A 20661-nucleotide genomic window follows, 5' to 3' on the forward strand; every position below is an offset into this window, starting at 1 on the left:
CTCTAAACTTTATAGGACGATTCATAGACCGGTCACTCTTCATGGACACACAGCTGGGGACAGGGGAGGCTGGTTTCTCCTGCTTGATTGGGCTTAAACACAACAGAGACAAACATTACATCTCTCATCTACTCTGAACTCAGATGGGGAAACATAAGAGAGTTTCATTCCAAAACGCTATATATCCATTTTCAGAAATGTTGGTAAATTAGCTTTTATTGTTTAAATAAATTATTAAACCACTACAAGGCTTTATAAAGGCTTCTAAACTGGGTAAAATTAAGATATTGCATCTGTAAGTGCATTCATCTTAAAATATCTAGGTGAGACTACCACATATCACAGTCAAACATACAGGATACGAACATTACATTCCAGCTAAACATTGGATATAATTGGATATAAAGCGTTTTGGGAAAATTCATTTTCATGCACATCTAAAATCTAGAACATTATATTGAAGCAATCATTTCTGATGAAAAAACACAAATGTATATTTTTTTTGCATATAGCGTTTTGGAATATAAATTATTAAACAATATTGTCAACTCACCCAAAGAGACTCATTTTAGAGGCAGGGCCCCCCTCCTCTCTCTCCCCAGAGAGACCCATTTTAGAGGCAGGGACCCCCTCCTCTCTCTCCCCAGAGAGACTCATTTTAGAGGCAGGGACCCCCTCCTCTCTCTCCCCAGAGAGACTCATTTTAGAGGCAGGGACCCCCTCCTCTCTCTCCCCAGAGAGACTCATTTTAGACCACTGACCCCTAAACAGAGATGCAGCATGTTGGTTGTGGGTAACACAGTGACAACTAATTATTGAAGGTCAATTGTTCTATTTTATTCATTATCTCTTAGAAATAAAACAGTTTACTAACAGACACATCCAAACAGTCAGATGATTTAATGCAATGACTTTTTCTAGCCCAATGACTCCGCCAAACCCACCAACAAGGCCTGAAAACTAGGCCAAAACATAGCCCCTGATAGGCCTACATCTTATTTCAGACAGCCTCCAGTAGCCTGGGCAAGATGTAGGCAAGATGTAAGCTGAATGATTTAGCAGCTTGCTTAGTTCAAATTGACAGATTCATTTATTTAACATGAACAGCAAGACGATGTTGAGGTAGGAAGTGCTTCTGTTGCCCAGTAGCCTGCTGGAATAGGCTACTGAGGATGGGGTCGTAATTTTAATCACTGAATCAAATATTAATAACATGGATATGAACTGAATAGGCCTATGCTTGTCAACAACAGCCAGGTTATTTTTTTACCTGTAGCCTAATCTGGCTGACTGTTACCTTCAATCTAATGCATTCTAACATCTGATCAGCAATTGAGATAGAACTGTGACCATGGTGACAATTGATAACTTCCAATGAAATTAACTAAACACCACCATTTATAGTTGCATAATAACACGAGGCTACAACAACATTTATTAAATCTGTTTGCCAGCTCCAGGTTGTCTACACAAGTGGCACACAATGATTTGCAATGAGGTAATAACTAGACTATATACAAGGAGCACCAGTACTGAGTCAATGTGCAGGGGTACCAGGTAGTTGAGGTAGTAACTAGACTATATACAAGGAGTACCAGTACTGAGTCAATGTGCAGGGGTACCAGGTAGTTGAGGTAATAACTAGACTATATACAAGGAATACCAGTACTGAGTCAATGTCTAGGGGTACCAGGTAGTTGAGGTAATAACTAGACTATATATAAGGAGTACCAATACTGAGTCAATGTTCAGGGGTACCAGGTAGTTGAGGTAATAACTAGACTATATACAAGGAGTACCAGTACTGAGTCAATGTGCAGGGTACCAGGTAGTTGAGGTAATAACTAGACTATATACAAGGAGTACCAGTACTGAGTCAATGTGCAGGGATACCAGATAGTTGAGGAAATAACTAGACTATATACAAGGAGTACCAGTACTGAGTCAATGTGCAGGGTACCAGGTAGTTGAGGTAATAACTAGACTATATATAAGGAGTACCAGTACTGAGTCAATGTGCAGGGCTACCAGGTAGTTGAGGTAATAACTAGACTATATACAAGGAGTAGCAGTACTGAGTCAATGTGCAGGGGTACCAGGTAGTTGAGGTAATAACTAGACAATATACAAGGAGTACCAGTACTGAGTCAATGTGCAGGGGTACCAGGTAGTTGAGGTAATAACTAGACTATATACAAGGAGTACCCGTACTGAGTCAATGGGCAGGCTACCAGGTAGTTGAGGTAATATTTACATGTAGGTAGGGGTAAAGTATATCTCCTCATCCAGGGAGTGCACACACACACACACACACACACACACACACACACACACACACACACACACACACACACACACACACACAGGGAGGGAATGTTGTGTTTGTTTAATATTGTTTCAGGACTATGAAAATTGAAAAAATGATTAGCCTACGGATTATGAAAACAACAAAAAGAAATGGGAAAATGGGAGAGGAGAAATGACTAGAGACAGTGTTGTTTAACTCACTGACCACAACCCATGAGTTCTTCTTACCTTTGTTCACTAGAAAAGTCTCCCTCTCTAAACTTTATAGGAGGATGCATAGACCAGTCACTCTTCATGGACACACAGCTGGGTACAGGGGAGGCTGGTCTCTCCTGCTTGATTGGGCTTCAACACAACAGAGACAAACATTACGTCTCTCATCTACTCTGAGCTCAGATTTGGAAACATAACAAGAGTTTCATTCCAAAATGCTATATATCCATATTCAGAAATGTTCGTAAATTAGCTTCTATTGTTTAAAGAAATTATCAAATAAATGGTTGTGTTTTCTCACTAGCTAATCATGGCATGGTGTTGTTCAATGACAGACATGTGTTTGTTTAAAATCGATCACTTAATGGCTTCATTTCAGAGAGACAAATGTTTTTTTTGCCAAAGCTATTTAGAGTTGTTAAACGGGTGTGAAGAGTGTATTGGTATAATGGTAATATTGTCAAAATTCCGCTTGTAACAACCATCAGAATTGGTAAAGAAAATATGCATTCCATTATATTAGGCAATAATGAAGAGTAGGCAAAGTGGTCGTGTCGTATTAAAATTCTATCAAATGTCTTCCATTGCAACGAGTCCAGTCAGGGTGCTGCAGAACCCCTGCAGTACCTCCACTGACCCCGGATTGAGAACTCCTGATTTAGCAGATACTCTAATCCAGAGTGATTTACAGTAAGTGCATTCATCTTAAAATAGCTATTTATTTTAGAAATAAACATAATAAATTCTTCATAAAATTGTAATCTCACCTCTTAGCTTTGGTGTCATGTTCCCCAGAGAGACTCATTTTAGAGGCAGGGCCCCCCTCCTCTCTCTCCCCAGAGAGACTCATTTTAGAGGCAGGGCCCCTCTCCTCTCTCTCCCCAGAGAGACTCATTTTAGAGGCAGGGCCCCCCTCCTCTCTCTCCCCAGAGAGACTCATTTTAGACCACTGACCCCTAAACAGAGATGCAGCATGTTGGTTGTGGTGAACACAGTAACAACTCATTCTAGAATGTCAATTGTTCTCTTTTACTCATTATCTCTTAGAAATAAAACATTTACTAACAGACATATCCAAACAGTCGGGTGATTTAATTTAATCACAGAACATTGTTACATTCCTCAACAATAAATAAAACATTGTCTCTCAAACAGAAGAAGGAACAAACAAAGAGTCACTAACAACAACCAAAACGAAACAGGTGGTTTTAGGAGGGGTTCTGAAAGACACTCATGGGGGTGTCCACTAGTGATGGGAATCAGAGGCTTTCTGAACGCTTTGGGGCTTTCACAAAATTGTGCCGAAAATGCCATTGATAGATTTGAGTGCTAATAAACAACATTTAGTTAGAATGTGGGGTTCGCTTTTTGCCTCCAGGTTCACTATGTTTTCAAAAACGATGCATCTGTGGTATTATTTAGGATACTAAAGACAGAATATTATCATAGGCTACACTAAATAAAACACATTATTTAAACAACAATGGGAAGGTAGTGCGGTTTCACAGAAAATAATTGTTCAACTATAGCAGGGATTCAGTCTTGTGCCTATGTTGATGTCTGATCCAAATCCCTGTCTCTACCTGCTGAGCTCCCATTCAGGGGCTACAAACTGGAAGACATCAAACTAAATGTGTAAATAAAGTGTCCAGTAGAGGTCAGTGTTTGAAAAAGTCTTTGCTTTGAAAAAAGCACCGGCACCAGGGAGAAATCAGTGAGATCTCTCACATTTTGCAACACATGGTTCGAAAAAGCATGAGTCCAAATGAAGCTTCGGACGTCATTGATCATGTGGTAATGTTACTTCAAAAACTCTCCATGGCAGTGTTTCAAACACTTAAAAGACTCCCTCTCCCCTCAGCCCTCAAGTTAAGTTGACACTTCTGATGACGTATCATGACGTATGATGAGTGGACACTTGCAGGGCAAAGGGTGAGGGAAGAATGAATGAATTTTAAATGGACCGTTCTCTCTGCGTGGTGCGTGGGAAATGTTAGGCCTACTGCTGCTAGGTAGCTCTCTCTCTCTGCTCTCCCCCTCCCCTCTGTCTGTCCTTGATTGCAGGAGTGAAGTCTGGTGTGCGGGAGTCAGGGTTCCAGCTGCAGCTCATTCACCATAATCACCTCAGCCTTTAAGACCCGGTCAAACTTTCCACTCATCGTCAGATCATAGTCAAGACAACCATATATTTGGAACCTGACTCCTGCCTCCGCTTCACTCCTGCCACCACCATCCTGCTCTCCACTATCGGGCCTCTCCTTTGGACTCACCACGGACACTAGGACATTACGGTACCACACCTGCCCTGACCTGGATCTGTACCCTCCCTGTAATCTGGACTTGCTCTTCCCCATTTATTGGAAACCTGGACTATTGAACATTATAATAAACCTGTTAAAACTTCTCTGGCTTGGTGTACTTGTCTGCATTTGGGTTCTATCCAGTTAAATCATAACAGTATGATCTGACCAACATGAACCCAGCAGACAGTAGCTCGGATACCATCCCAGAGTGCACTCAAATTTGGACTGCCATAGCCAATCAGGGCATTCTACTTGGCCAACATGATACCCTGTTTAAGACGATTGCTGAGGACAGTCAGGTGCTGCTTAATCAGGTTCAATTACTCACCAATCAAGTGTCTGCCCTTACTACCCCTTCAGCCCAGATCAGAGAGCCCTTTGTTCCTGCTCCAGAGCGCTATGACGGGAACATGGGAACCTGTGGCGATTTTTTGACTCAATGCTCGTTAGTGTTTGAACAACAGCCCCTCACCTACGCCTCAGAAAGAGCCCGTATTGCCTACCTTATCAACTCTACTAGCGGTTCCGCTCGTGCCTGGGGATCCGCGGTCTGGGAGAGTCAGTCGGACATTTGCAACGCTTACGTGGCCTTCACCACGGAGATGAGGAAGGTTTTTGATCACCCCGTACGAGGCAAGGAGGCTGCGAAACGGTTGTTTTCTATTCGGCAGGGGGCTCGTAGTGTGGCGGAGATGGCAGTGGAGTTTCGGACTTTAGCAGCAGTGAGTGGTTGGAATGACGAGGCATTACAAGGAGTGTTCATCAATGCTTTGTCTGAGACTTTAAAAGATGAATTGGTGTCATATGATGAATCGCCTACGCTGGATAATCTTATTTCACTCACTATCAGGTTGGATAATCGGATTCGGGAGCGCCGCCGGGAGAGGAGTGTTAGTTCCAAGCAACCTGTCTGTCATCAACAAACTCCTCCCTGCATCGTCCCTACGGAGAGAGCCGTGTCTTCCCGAGTCGATACGAGGAGCACTGAACCCGAAGCCATGGAGGTGGGTCGTGCACGGTTGTCCTCAGAGGAGCGTGCACGTCGTATTCAGGCTCGGGTCTGCCTGTATTGTGGAGAAGCTGGTCATTTCGTTCCTTCCTGCCCAGTTCGTCCGGGGAAAAGGGCCGGCTCATCATTTATGGGAGAAGTTTTGGTGAGCCGAGCAGCGGATTCTTCCTCTTCTCCCCGCATTCTGCTCCAGGCATCCCTCCAGTGGCAGTCCCAGAATTTCTCTGTTAGTGCGCTGATTGACTCTGGTGCCGACGAAAGCTTTTTGGATAGAGAGTGGGCTCAACAAATGGATTTGGAGACTGTTCCTATGGACTGTCCGCTGCAGGCTAAGGGTCTAAATGGACAATTGTTGACCCGCATTACCCATCAGACTGTTCCTGTTTGTCTTAGAGTGTCGGGAAATCATCAGGAGAACATTCAATTCCATATTATCGACTGCCCACAGACTCCCTGGTCCTTGGTATCCCCTGGCTCATAAGACACAATCCACACATTGATTGGGTGACAGGTAGCATTGTTTCATGGAGCACATTTTGTCATGTGAATTGTTTGTGTTCTGCTCAGACTCCTGCCAGTACTGTGCCTCAACCTCCACTGGAGTCCATGGATCTTTCTGCTGTTCCTGACGTGTATCATGACCTGGCATCCGTTTTCTGCAAACACAGAGCTACTTCTCTTCCTCCTCACCGGCCTTACGACTGCGCCATTGACCTCCAGCCAGGAGCCCCGCTCCCCAGCAGTCGCCTGTACAATCTCTCCCGGCCGGAGACGGAGGCTATGGAGAACTACATTCGGGACTCCTTGGCGGCAGGTATTATGCGTCCTTCCTCGTCACCTGTAGGAGCGGGATTCTTTTTGTTGCTAAGAAGGATAAGACCCTCAGACCCTGTATTGATTACCGTGGACTTAACAACATCACCATTAAGAACAAGTATTCTCTGCCTTTGATTAATTCTGCTTTTCCCCTCCTTCATGGTGCTACCATCTTTACGAAACTGGATCTACGAAATGCGTATCACCTGGTGCGCATTCGTAAGGGTGATGAATGGAAGACTGCCTTCAACACACCCTTGGGACATTTTGAGTATCGGGTTATGCCTTTTGGGTTGTCTAATGCCCCTGCTGTTTTTCAGGCACTAGTCAATGATGTCCTTCGGGACATGTTGAATCGGTTTGTTTTTGTCTATCTGGATGATATCTTGATTTTCTCAGAGTCCTCCCAGGAACATGAACTGCATGTGCGCCAGGTGTTGCAAAGGTTGTTGGAGAACAAACTGTTTGTGAAGATGGAGAAATGTGAATTTCATGTGTCTGAGACCTCTTTTTGGGTTACATCATAGCTCAGGGGAGCTGCGGATGGACCCAGCTAAGATCTCTGCTGTCACGGACTGGCCAGCTCCCTCTACCCGCAAACAACTTCAACGATTCCTGGGGTTTGCGAACTTCTATAGGAGGTTCATCAAGGACTACAGCCGCATTGCGGCGCCACTCACCGCTCTCACCTCCATCTCACGACCGTTCGCTTGGAATGAAGGGGCCGAATCAGCGTTCGAAGAACTGAAACATCGCTTCGCCTCGGCTCCCATTCTGATGCAGCCGGACCCCGACCGCCAGTTTGTCGTGGAGGTGGATGCATCCGACACTGGGGTAGGTGCAGTGTTGTCACAACGTTCTCCTGAAGATAACAAACTGCATCCCTGTGCTTTTCTCTCAAGGAAACTTTCTCAGGCAGAGAGGAATTATGATGTTGGAAATCGTGAACTGCTCGCCGTTAAGCTGGCTCTCGAGGAGTGGCGACATTGGTTGGAGGGGGCGGAACAACCCTTCATCGTTTGGACGGATCATAAGAATCTGGCTTACCTCCAGTCAGCGAAGCAGCTCAACCCCCGTCAAGCCAGGTGGGCACTATTTTTTTGGGAGATTCAATTTTTCTCTGTCTTACCGTCCTGGGTCACGCAACGTCAAGCCTGACGCCCTGTCTCGTGTTCATTCGGCTGTTGATACTGGTAGTAACCCTGAACCCATTTTGCCTCCTACCTGCAGTATTGCAGTCATCACATGTGACATCGAGGGGATTGTTAGACAGGCTCAACATCATCAAGCTGACCCTGGGAGGGGTCCTCCTAACCGGATGTTTGTCCCTGAGTCTGCTCGCTCCCAGGTACTTCAGTGGGCTCACTCGTCTCCCCTTACCTGTCACCCTGGAGTTTCGCGGACCCTTGACTTTGTGCGACGGAAGTTCTGGTGGGCCACGATGGAGGCGGACACTCGAGCCTTCGTTGCTGCTTGTACGGTATGTGCACGAAGTAAAAACTCCACCCAGGCCAGCGCTGGTCATCTACGACCTCTACCTATACCCAGCCGGCCCTGGTCGCATATCGCTATGGATTTTGTCACTGGACTTCCCCCCTCATCTGGTAAGACTGTCATTCTTACGGTGATTGATCGTTTTTCTAAGTTCGCTCATTTTTTGGCCCTACCTAAACTGCCCACTGCCAGAGAGACGGCTGATATTTTGGTTGAACATGTGTTCCGCTCTCATGGTCTACCCACGGATATTGTCTCTGACAGGGGTCCCCAGTTTGTCTCCCAGGTGTGGAAAGCTTTCTGTAAAGCTTTGGGCATTACATCCAGCCTGTCCTCTGGATATCACCCCCAGACCAACGGGCAAGCCGAGAGAGCGAACCAGGAGATGGAGACCGCACTTCGCTGTGTCACTGGGTCTAACCCTGGGTCATGGAGCTCCATGCTCCCCTGGGTGGAATATGCTCATAACACCTTGACTAACGCTTCCTCTGGTTTGTCTCCTTTTCTGTGTGCTCTGGGTTATCAACCTCCCCTGTTCCCTTCCCAAGAGAGGGAACTTGCGGTACCCTCGGTGCAGTCCCACATGCGCCGCTGCTGCAAGGTCTGGAGGAAGGCCAGGGTAGCTCTGTCCCGAGCTTCGGCGTACATGCAGAGGCAAGCCAACCGTCACCGGTCCCAGGCTCCCCGGTTACTCTCCTGGTCAAGAGGTATGGCTGAAGTCACGGGACCTTCCATTGAAGGTGGAGTCGAAGAAGATGGCGCCTCGTTTTATAGGACCGTTCAAGATACTGTCTATTGTTAACCCCTGCGCGGTTAAGCTACAGCTTCCTGCCTCCCTACGGGTTCATTCCACCTTTCATGTTTCCCAGATTAAGCCTGTGTCGGTTAGCCCTTTGTGCCCGCCCTCTCGTCCCCCTCCTCCGCCCAAGATCGTGGGTGGGGGTCCGGTCTACACTGTCCGGCGACTTCTGGATGTTCGCCGCCGGGGTCGTGGTTTCCAGTACCTGGTGGATTGGGAGGGTTATGGTCCTGAGGAACGTTCCTGGGTGCCCAGGAGCTTCATTGTGGATCCTGCTCTGGTTCGTGAGTTTCATAGGTTACATCCTGATAAACCCTGTCGGCCGCCAGGTGGCGTCCGTAGAGGGGGTACTGTTAGGCCTACTGCTGCTAGGTAGCTCTCTCTCTGCTCTCCCCCTCCCCTCTGTCTGTCCTTGATTGCAGGAGTGAAGTCTGGTGTGCGGGAGTCAGGGTTCCAGCTGCAGCTCATTCACCATAATCACCTCAGCCTTTAAGACCCGGTCAAACTTTCCACTCATCGTCAGATCATAGTCAAGACAACCATATATTTGGAACCTGACTCCTGCCTCCGCTTCACTCCTGCCACCACCATCCTGCTCTCCACTATCGGGCCTCTCCTTTGGACTCACCACGGACACTAGGACATTACGGTACCACACCTGCCCTGACCTGGATCTGTACCCTCCCTGTAATCTGGACTTGCTCTTCCCCATTTATTGGAAACCTGGACTATTGAACATTATAATAAACCTGTTAAAACTTCTCTGGCTTGGTGTACTTGTCTGCATTTGGGTTCTATCCAGTTAAATCATAACAGGAAATGCATGTTACATCTTCAGAAAGGTGTCACTCGTTTGTCCCACGGTTGTGTTTTCAGTCATCATAGCGACCGTTAAAACACTCGTAAACCTAAATTCCATCGCCATCGGGAAACCGGTCCCAGAGTGACTTACAATACAGTTGCTGTATTGTAGTGTATTTTAGCTTTTAAAAGACTTGATTTGCCCTAACAAAAAAGTGTAATGAATTATAATCCATATAATAATTCACATTTCCTGTTGCTCCAGGATAATCTTTCTGCTATGATAAACTGGGTCAAATTATTATGTGGATTAAGTGCATTTATCTTAAGATAGCTGAGTGAGACAACCACATATCACAGTCAAATATACAGGATACGAACATCCCATTCCAGCTAAACATTGGATATATAGCGTTTTCATATACATCTCAAATCTATTAATTAAAAATCTGATATCAGTAACGCTTTGAATACACCGACTGCGTTATTGCATTTTGGTACCAGAAGTACATTCATTTCCAATGGAACGCTGCGTTTGCCTTGCAGCATTGCGTTGCAGAGGCAGTTGCAGTGCGTTCTGTTTGGTGCGTACGTTGGATTTATGGAACGTATGCGTCAAACTGTGTACATAGACGGCTTGACAGAAATGGTAGCAGAAGGTGAATGTTTAACTTTTGCTGCACACATATCTAGATGATGCTGCATACTATTTTGCGCAATGAAGCAGTCGGTGTGTTCAAAGCGTAATATTTTAGGTACCCTTAAGCAATAATTTGAAAAAATTGTGGACATAGAGTTTTGGAAATGTACTTAATAATTCTTAAACACAACTGTAATCTCACCTCTTAGCTTTGGTGTCATGTTCTCCAGAGAGACTCATTTTAGAGGCAGGGCCCCCCTCCTCTCTCTCCCCAGAGAGACTCATTTTAGAGGCAGGGACCCCCTCCTCTCTCTCCCCAGAGAGACTCATTTTAGAGGCAGGGCCCCCCTCCTCTCTCTCCCCAGAGAGACTCGTTTTAGAGGCAGGGACCCGCTCCTCTCTCTCCCCAGAGAGACTCATTTTAGAGGCAGGGCCCCCCTCCTCTCTCTCCCCAGAGAGACTCATTTTAGAGCACTGACCCCTAAACAGAGATGCAGCATGTTGGTTGTGGTGAACACAGTGACAACTAATTCTAGAATGTCCATTGTTCTCTTTTACTCATGATCTCTTAAAAATAAAACATTTACTAACAGACATATCGAAACAGTCAGGCTATTTAATGCAATCAGATGAACATCTGGTTGTGACATCTCTTCTCCATGTTAACTGTCAATAATAATAATAAGTCACTGTTTGTTAAGGTAGTTATAGACAGTGCAGCAACACAAGGCCATGTCTCACACTTATTTATATTAATTAAAAGTCGGCTATTTGTTGTCTTTGAATCTGAGAATGTAGACAGAAGGGCTAAAACGGGCATGATTGATCTGAGGGGAAATCATTGATACATTCAGAAAGTATTTTTTGCAACAAGTAAGAGATGTTATATTATGTAAAGTAGGCTAGGTTATAATATAAACTCAGCAAAAAAAGAAACGTCCCTTTTTCAGGACCCTGTCTTTCAAAGATAATTCGTAAAAATCCAAATAACACATATCTTCATTGTAAAGGATTTAAACACTGTTTCCCATGCTTGTTCAATTAACCATAAAAAATTTATGAACATGCACCTGTGGAACGGTCGTTAAGACACTAACAGCTTACAGACGGTAGGCAATTAAGTTCACTGTTATGAAAACTTTGGACACTAAAGAGGCCTTTCTACTGACTCTGAAAAACACCAAAAGAAAGATGCCCAGGGTCCCTGCTCATCTGCGTGAACGTGCCTTAGGCATGCTGCAAGGAGGCATTAGGACTGCAGATGTGGCCAGGGCAATACATTGCAATGTCCGTACTGTGAGACGCCTAAGACAGCGCTACAGGGAGACAGGACGGACAGCTGATCGTCCTCGCAGTGGCAGACCACGTGTAACAACACCTGCACGGGATCGGTACATCCGAACATCACACCTGCAGGACAGGTACAGGATGGCAACAACAACTGCCCGAGTTACAACAGGAACGCACAATCCCTCCATCAGTGCTCAGACTGTCCGCAATAGGCTGAGAGAGGCTGGACTGAGGGCTTGTTGGCCTGTTGTAAGGCAGGTCCACACCAGACGTCACCGGCGCTGGTCGCTGGACCAGACAGGACTGGCAAAAAGTGCTCTTCACTGATGAGTCGCGGTTTTGTCTCACCAGGGCTGATGGTCGGATTCACGTTTATCGTAGAAGGAATGAGCATTACACCGAGGCCTGTACTCTGGAGCGGGATCGATTTGGAGGTGGAGGGTCCATCATGATCTGGGGCGGTGTGTCACAGCATCATCGGACTGAGCTTGTTGTCATTGCAGGCAATCTCAACACTGTGCGTTACAGGGAAGACATCCTCCTCCCTCATGTGGTACCCTTCCAGCAGGCTCATCCTGACATGACCCTCCAGCATGACAATGCCACCAGCCATACTGCCCGTTCTGTGCGTGATTTCCTGCAAGACAGGAATGTCAGTGTTCTGCCATGGCCAGCGAAGAGCCCGGATCACAATCCCATTGAGCACGTCTGGGATCTGTTGGATCGGAGGGTGAGGGCTAGGGCCAATCCCCCCAGAAATGTCTGGGAACTTGCAGGTGCCTTGGTGGAAGACTGGGGTAACATCTCACAGCAAGAACTGGCAAATCTGGTGCAGTCCATGAGGAGGAGATGCACTGCAGTACTTAATGCAGCTGGTGGCCACACCAGATACTGACTGTTACTTTTGATTTTGATCCCCCTTTTGTTCAGGGACACATTTTTCAATTTCTTTGGAACTTGTTCAGTTTATGTCTCAGTTGTTGAATCTTGTTATGTTCACACAAATATTTACATATGTTAAGTTTGCTAAAAACAAACGTAGTTGACAGTGAGAGGACGTTTCTTTTTTTGCTGAGTATATAATAGCGGTTTGTTAGTGATATGCAGATGGAGGTCTATACCTCAGCTATAGCCTACATATCCTAGATGACCAGCCTAAACCTGTTCAGATCAGTTCCCATAACGTTACAGGCCTACCAGTAGCAGGACAGAGCATGTAGCCTAGGCATGATATGTTTCACATTTCCAACAGAGACCATCAGGTTGGTCAGTATGATAAGTGATCATATATCAAACCTACTCTGACTATTGAATGTCTGTAAACGACCTAACTTTCTAATATAATAGTTCTATGTAGCCTAGACTTACCAGAGTCTGCCCGTCTTTCCTTCAAATCAACACATTTATCCTAATTTTAATGTTGCCGAGAAATATGTCCCACAGTTTCAACAGCCATTTTGTAAGTGCGTAGTCTACACACTTACTTTTAATTTCATATGAGGAAACTGGTGCGGCCGCCTGTTTTCTTGCAGATGAAGTAGCCTCTCATAGGGAACTCATTCAACCAGCCTAAACAACAGTACATAAAATATGTCAAATGGTCAAAAAACAATGGTGTAAAGAGAATCATGTCCTCCTAATATAGCCATGTACATTAAAGACAGGTATATTGCTACAGATGTAGGATCTTAATTTGAGCCCGTTTGCTACAGCAGGAAAATTATCCTGAAGCAACACGACATTTGAATTATTATGTGGATAATTGACATTTTCCAAAAGGGAAAGGTGGAAAAGGGGAAATTACAAATTTCAGAAGCCTTTTTAAACCCTCAAATACACAACAAGTTTTAGTTCTCCTGCAACAGGCTGATTAAATTAAGATCCTACATCTGTACAGAGCTTGTCTTTATCTAAACCAAGGCAGTTTGCATTATTAACAATGACGTTGCAACTGTCAGCTGCTGTAAACCTATGTGATTGGATGTTATAGACCCCCATCTGAACAGTTTCTTTCCCCATGCTGTGGCCCTCACCAACTGGCCATCTGGCCCATAGAGACTAAATGACTATACACTCTATGCTGCACACCACATCAAGCCATCTCTGAACTGTACACTACCATCTGGTCCATAGAGACTAAATGACTATACACTCTATGCTGCACACCACATCAAGCCATCTCTGAACTGGGGGAAGGTATTGGGAAGGTAGAAAGATAACATTGAATTTCCCCCAAGTATCGCAAACAGGAAGTAAAATTAGTCACAAGGTTGTGCTAACTACAGTAGTGTTGCAAAAGCCTTTCCACCCCACTCTTCCCCATCAGTCTCAAGAACAGAACCTGTGGTTTAATGTAGATACATGTAGATACAACAGAAACAAGATGTGATACTATCAACTTCTCTTTTACCAGAACAGAGACATTTCCCAGAGGAGGCTGGTGGGAAGGGCTATAGGAGGACGGGTTCATTTTTAAAGACTTTTTTAAAAATCTTTTTAATGACAGATCATAGAAACATGCTGTTTTCACAAACAGAAAAGTATTTTGAGCCTTGTTACCCATTTCTTTCACACCTATTCCCCACTTAATCTGCCAAGACAATGCGCCACTAATGAGTCTCTCTTTCCTCACTGAATAAATGACAAATGGATGAATGGGCGATAGTTTTGCACCTTACTTCACAATTGAATTTAAATTAGGCTTAACTGAATGATAAGGAGGGTGCAGATGTTGAATTCATTTAGAACAATAGTGTAATGATGAGTTTGTGTTATGCCTGTTTATCAGCAGCAAATCATTTGACCACACACCTTGTGGATTGATACATTTATCTTTTATGTTTTACTTTGGTAAAAATAAACTGTCACAGGTCTGTTTTATTTACTATAAGTCTATTACTAATCAAATGTATTGTGGGAAACGAAAAAAAAAAAAGCATGCATTTTTGTGTGGCTGATTTTGTGTGAAAATACACATTTTTGTATGACTTCATTCATAGGAAAATACATTTTTGGGGGGTGAATTAAGCCACACAAAAAACGCACAAGATCTGCTAAAATAATTTTTGTACATATTTGCTCGAATTGAGTGTGAGATTGTGTTGCAAAAAGTAGTCCTTTAGAATTACGCAAAACATATCCTTGACTACCGAAGTTGATGAGTGAACAAATGATGCCAGTCAGCCTGCACAGCCGGCCCATCAAAACTACACCTAAACTATACCAAAACTCATTTCACACATAATAAGAGTTAGCCTATAGACCAGATTAAATAGCCTCCTTCAGAGTCACATGCAGGTAAAACATTGTGATTTCTATATAGTGCTGTATCTGAAAGAGCATATTCTGCAGTTTCTATGACACTTACCTTTATCAAATAACTCTCAACATTCAAGAGGTGAAGCTCTATTTCCAAATGTCACTTTTCTCACCAACATCCCTGCTGTTCATTCATTTAGCACATGACCACTCTAGTGCCAGCATTGCTCTGGTTACTAAGCAACAACGAGTAACATAATATTCTGTCGTCAACGGATGAATGGCCAATAGAAACCAGATAGAAACTGATAATGATGTGACTTCTGTTTTGGTTAGCCGTGGATGTCGAAACCAACTTTCTCAATGTCTTTCCATATCTGGGGAACGATGAAACCAGACCAGCCGAGTGGGAGACTGTCTGAGACTGTGGTTTTGAGACAAGTGGAGCCCCAAAAAATAATACGCAATGTCAAGACAGCAGGTCCTGTTCTCCCTCTTCCCCAAGCACCACAGCTCCCACTGGGGAAAAAGACACAATGTCAAGACAGCAGGTCCTGCTCTCCCTCTTCCCCAAGCACCACAGCTCCCACTGGGGAAAAAGACACAATGTCAAGACAGCAGGTCCTGTTCTCCCTCTTCCCCAAGAACCACAGCTCCCACTGGGGAAAAATACACAATGCCAAGACAGCAGGTCCTGCTCTCCCTCTTCCCCAAGCACCACAGCTCCCACTGGGGAAAAATACACAATGTCAAGACAGCAGGTCCTGCTCTCCCTCTTCCCCAAGAACCACAGCTCCCACTGGGGAAAAAGGCACAATGCCAAGACAGCAGGTCCTGCTCTCCCTCTTCCCCAAGCACCACAGCTCCCACTGGGGAAAAAGACACAATGTCAAGACAGCAGGTCCTGCTCTCCCTCCTCCCCAAGAACCACAGCTCCCACTGGGGAAAAATACACAATGTCAAGACAGCAGGTCCTGTTCTCCCTCTTCCCCAAGCACCACAGCTCCCACTGGGGAAAAATACACAATGTCAAGACAGCAGGTCCTGCTCTCCCTCTTCCCCAAGAACCACAGCTCCCACTGGGGAAAAATACACAATGTCAAGACAGCAGGTCCTCCTCTCCCTCTTCCCCAAGAACCACAGCTCCCACTGGGGAAAAATACACAATGTCAAGACAGCAGGTCCTGCTCTCCCTCTTCCCCAAGAACCACAGCTCCCACTGGGGAAAAATACACAATGTCAAGACAGCAGGTCCTGCTCTCCCTCTTCCCCAAGAACCACAGCTCCCACTGGGGAAAAAGACACAATGCCAAGACAGCAGGTCCTGTTCTCCCTCTTCCCCAAGCACCACAGCTCCCACTGGGGAAAAAGGAGACACAATGTCAAGTAAGTAAGAGCGGACGGAAAAAGTCCCATAAAACTGTGTGCAGGGAACCGATTTGTTTGTGGGGCTTGCTCACACAAAGCCCCGAAGCTGTGTGCTGACTGTGGACCTGAAGCATAAAGAGAAGACGTGATTGGTTCATGTGTAAAGGCTCGGTACAGTGTATGATACAATCAACACATTATTGTTTTTACATCTTGTCATTAATATATTTCCACAAATATTTATTCATTGATTAATCCTTTATAATTGTTCATGCACTGGTGCGTTTGTTTATGAATACAGCAAATAATTTCACCTGAAAACCTGGCTGGTTATTTTATTATTATTAATATTATATTTTTCATTCTACTTTGTCAAAATAAACTGTAAATCGACTTTATTAAGTACTATAACTCTATTACTAATTGAATCTACAAATAAAGTTGATCAGATGGATTATACTGTAATGTTTTTATTGTAAGGGAAACAGAAATAGGATATAGGGCGATTTTATTTTTACTTTGTAGAATCAACTTTTTTTTAAGTTACAAAAAATATATATTTCCACGAATATTTCTTCATGCAATTAATCTTTTACAATAGTTTATGCACTATGTATCAAGCGTTTATTTATCAACCATGTTTGCACACCTTGCTATAGTGCAGGGATGGGAAACACCAGTCCTCGGGGGCCTGATTGGTGTCACACCTTGCTCTAGTGCAGGGATGGGCAACTCCAGTCCTCTGGGCCTGATTGGTGTCACACCTTGCTCTAGTGCAGGGATGGGCAACTCCAGTCCTCGGGGCCTGATTGGTGTCACACCTTGCTATAGTGCAGGGATGGGCAACTCCAGTCCTCGGGGCCTGATTGGTGTCACACCTTGCTCTAGTGCAGGGATGGGCAACTCCAGTCCTCGGGGCCTGATTGGTGTCACACCTTGCTCTAGTGCAGGGATGGGCAACTCCAGTCCTCGGGGCCTGATTGGTGTCACACCTTGCTATAGCACAGGGATGGGCAACTCCAGTCCTCGGGGCCTGATTGGTGTCACACCTTGCTCTAGTGCATGGATGGGCAACTCCAGTCCTCGGGGCCTGATTGGTGTCACACCTTGCTATAGTGCAGGGATGGGCAACTCCAGTCCTCTGGGCCTGATTGGTGTCACACCTTGCTATAGTGCAGGGATGGGGAACTCCAGTCCTCGGGGCCTGATTGGTGTCACACCTTGATCTAGCACAGGGATGGTCAACTCCAGTCCTCGGGGGCCTGATTGGTGTCACACTTTTGCCCTAGCCTCGGGCTAACACACTTGACTCCAATAATTAACTAATCATAATCTTCAATTTAGAATGTGATTAGTTTAATCAGCTGTGTTTGCTAGGGATGGGGGAAAAGTGTGACACCCCGAGGATTGGAGTGCCCATCCCTACTAGCTGAAAGGCCAGGCGGTTATAGTGTTAAGGACTGGTAGATGGGTGTTGCTCATGCATTCACTCATGCTGACTGGCTCCAATACTTTGTTCTTGACTAAAGCGTCCAAGTCAGCCTTGACTTTTGGTCTGATAGCATAATGTACAGGTCCTGCTTTCAGAAACGTTGGTTTGCTGTCTGGCTTAATGCTAAGCTTCCCTGTAATGTTGTTTATACTACCCAGCTGTCCATTAAAGACTTCTCCATGTTTCTTTAAGATGGCAGGTACAGTGGGGGAAAAAAGTATTTATTCAGCCACCAATTGTGCAAGTTCTCCCACTTAAAAAGATGAGAGAGGCCTGTAATTTTCATCATAGGTACACGTCAACTATGACAGACACAATGAGGAAAAAAAATCCAGAAAATCACATTGTCGGATTTGTAATGAATTTATTTGCAAATTATGGTGGAAAATAAGTATTTGGTCACCTACAAACAAGCAAGATTTCTGGCTCTCACAGACCTGTAACTTCTTCTTTAAGAGGCTCCTCTGTCCTCCACTTGTTACCTGTATTCATGGCACCTGTTTGAACTTGTTATCAGTATAAAAGACACCTGTCCACAACCTCAAACAGTCACACTCCAAACTCCACTATGGCCAAGACCAAAGAGCTGTCAAAGGACACCAGAAACAAAATTGTAGACCTGCACCAGGCTGGGAAGACTGAATCTGCAATAGGTAAGCAGCTTGGTTTGAAGAAATCAACTGTGGGAGCAATTATTAGGAAATGGAAGACATACAAGACCACTGATAATCTCCCTCGATCTGGGGCTCCACGCAAGATCTCACCCCGTGGGGTCAAAATGATCACAAGAACGGTGAGCAAAAATCCCAGAACCACACGGGCGGACCTAGTGAATGACCTGCAGAGAGCTGGGACCAAAGTAACAAAGCCTACCATCAGTAACACACTACGCCACCAGGGACTCAAATCCTGCAGTGCCAGACGTGTCCCCCTGCTTAACCCTCCCGTTGTCCTAGGGTCAAAATGACCCGCCACTGTGTTGAACCAACTTTATTTAATTTTTATATTTTTGGGATCATTTGTGAGAAGGAGGCAGTGAGACTTTAAAGAAAGTATCACTGCCTCCTTCTCACAAATGATCCCAAAAATATAAAAATTAAATAAAGTTGGTTCAACACAGTGGCGGGTCATTTTGACCCTAGGACAACGGAAGGGTTAAGCCAGTACATGTCCAGGCCCGTCTGAAGTTTGCTAGAGTGTATTTGGATGATCCAGAAGAGGATTGGGAGAATGTCATATGGTCAGATGAAACCAAAATATAACTTTTTGGTAAAAACTCAACACGTCGTGTTTGGAGGACAAAGAATGCTGAGTTGCATCCAAAGAACACCATACCTACTGTGAAGCATGGGGGTGGAAACATCATGCTTTGGGGCTGTTTTTCTGCAAAGGGACCAGAACGACTGATCCATGTAAAGGAAAGAATGAATGGGGCCATGTATCGTGAGATTTTGAGTGAAAACCTCCTTCCATCAGCAAGGGCATTGAAGATGAAACGTGGCTGGGTCTTTCAGCATGACAATGATCCCAAACACACCGCCCGGGCAACGAAGGAGTAGCTTCGTAAGAAGCATTTCAAGGTCCTGGAGTGGCCTAGCCAGTCTCCAGATCTCAACCCCATAGAACATCTTTGGAGGGAGTTGAAAGTCTGTGTTGCCCAGCGACAGCCCCAAAACATCACTGGTCTAGAGGAGATCTGCATGGAGGAATGGACCAAAATACCAGCAACAGTGTGTGAAAACCTTGTGAAGACTTACAGAAAACGTTTGACCTGTGTCATTGCCAACAAAGGGTATATAACAAAGTATTGAGAAACTTTTGTTATTGACCAAATACTTATTTTCCACCATAATTTGCAAATAAATTCATAAAAAATCCTAGAATGTGATTTTCTGGAAAAAAAATTCTCATTTTGTCTGTTATATTTGACGTGTACCTATGATGAAAATTACAGGCCTCTCTCATCTTTTTAAGTGGGAGAACTTGCACAATTGGTGGCTGACTAAATACTTTTTTCCCCCACTGTAGGTCTGTGTCTCCATGTGTCATTGTATGCACTGATGGCCAGTCCAGTGTGATTTTCTCCATCTATGAATATCCCAGTAGTGATGCATAGTCTCCTTTCACAACATAGAGTGGCAGCTTTTCAGTTAGTCTGTTTACCTGAACTGTGACATCAGTGATGCCTCTCACAGCGACAGATTCACCTGTGAAAGTCTTTAACACGAGGTGCGCTGGTTGAAGTGGAAGGTGTTTCAGTGTATTTTTTCTGACACAAGAGATACAACTGCCCCTGTGTCAATCTCCATACCCACCGGCTGTCCCTCTAGCAAGGGGGAGACATAGTAGCCGTGCGACCCGCCAGGAAAAGGTCAGGATTTTCAGTTTGACTTCCTCGTCTGATGAGTCACTCACCTCAGTGTTCTCTTACTCAACAGTGTGAACATGTCTATGTGTCTTTCGTTGGAATGTCTGTTTCTTGTTTCCCGTTTTTGTGATTTCTCTGTTCTCTTTTTGTTTCTGGAGACTTGTCCGATGTTGACCTTTTTACCACAGGCTGAACAATCCATGTCCTTACACCAGCATGTGACTTGATTTCCCGGTCTCTGATTTTCAGTTGAAACTCTGTTGAAACTTTTTATTTATTTGAAAGGAACACAGACAAGAACAAATAGCAGCAGGAATGGTTATACAGCTAGAGACACAATACTGTTAAAATATATATCAGAAAAAATAGCAGCAGGAATGGTTATACAGCTAGAGACACAATACTGTTAAAATATCAGAACAAATAGCAGCAGGAATGGTTATACAGCTAGAGACACACTACTGTTAAAATTTACATCAGAACAAATAGCAGCAGGAATGGTT

At 44.7% G+C, this 20661-nt stretch overlaps 1 long non-coding RNA gene across 1 annotated transcript; it reads right to left on the minus strand.

The window, feature by feature from the left end:
• Positions 1–3435: 3435 nt before the first annotated feature.
• Positions 3436–15443, minus strand: LOC123483471. Its single transcript, XR_006658266.1, has 3 exons — positions 15040–15443; positions 13157–13241; positions 3436–3476 (listed from the first exon to the last, which is right to left on the minus strand). It is a non-coding gene; the product is annotated as an uncharacterized LOC123483471 (long non-coding RNA).
• Between the last annotated feature and the right edge of the window lie 5218 nt (positions 15444–20661).

This window comes from Coregonus clupeaformis, unplaced genomic scaffold (assembly GCF_020615455.1).
Source record: "Coregonus clupeaformis isolate EN_2021a unplaced genomic scaffold, ASM2061545v1 scaf0129, whole genome shotgun sequence".
Lineage (NCBI taxonomy): Eukaryota > Metazoa > Chordata > Actinopteri > Salmoniformes > Salmonidae > Coregonus > Coregonus clupeaformis.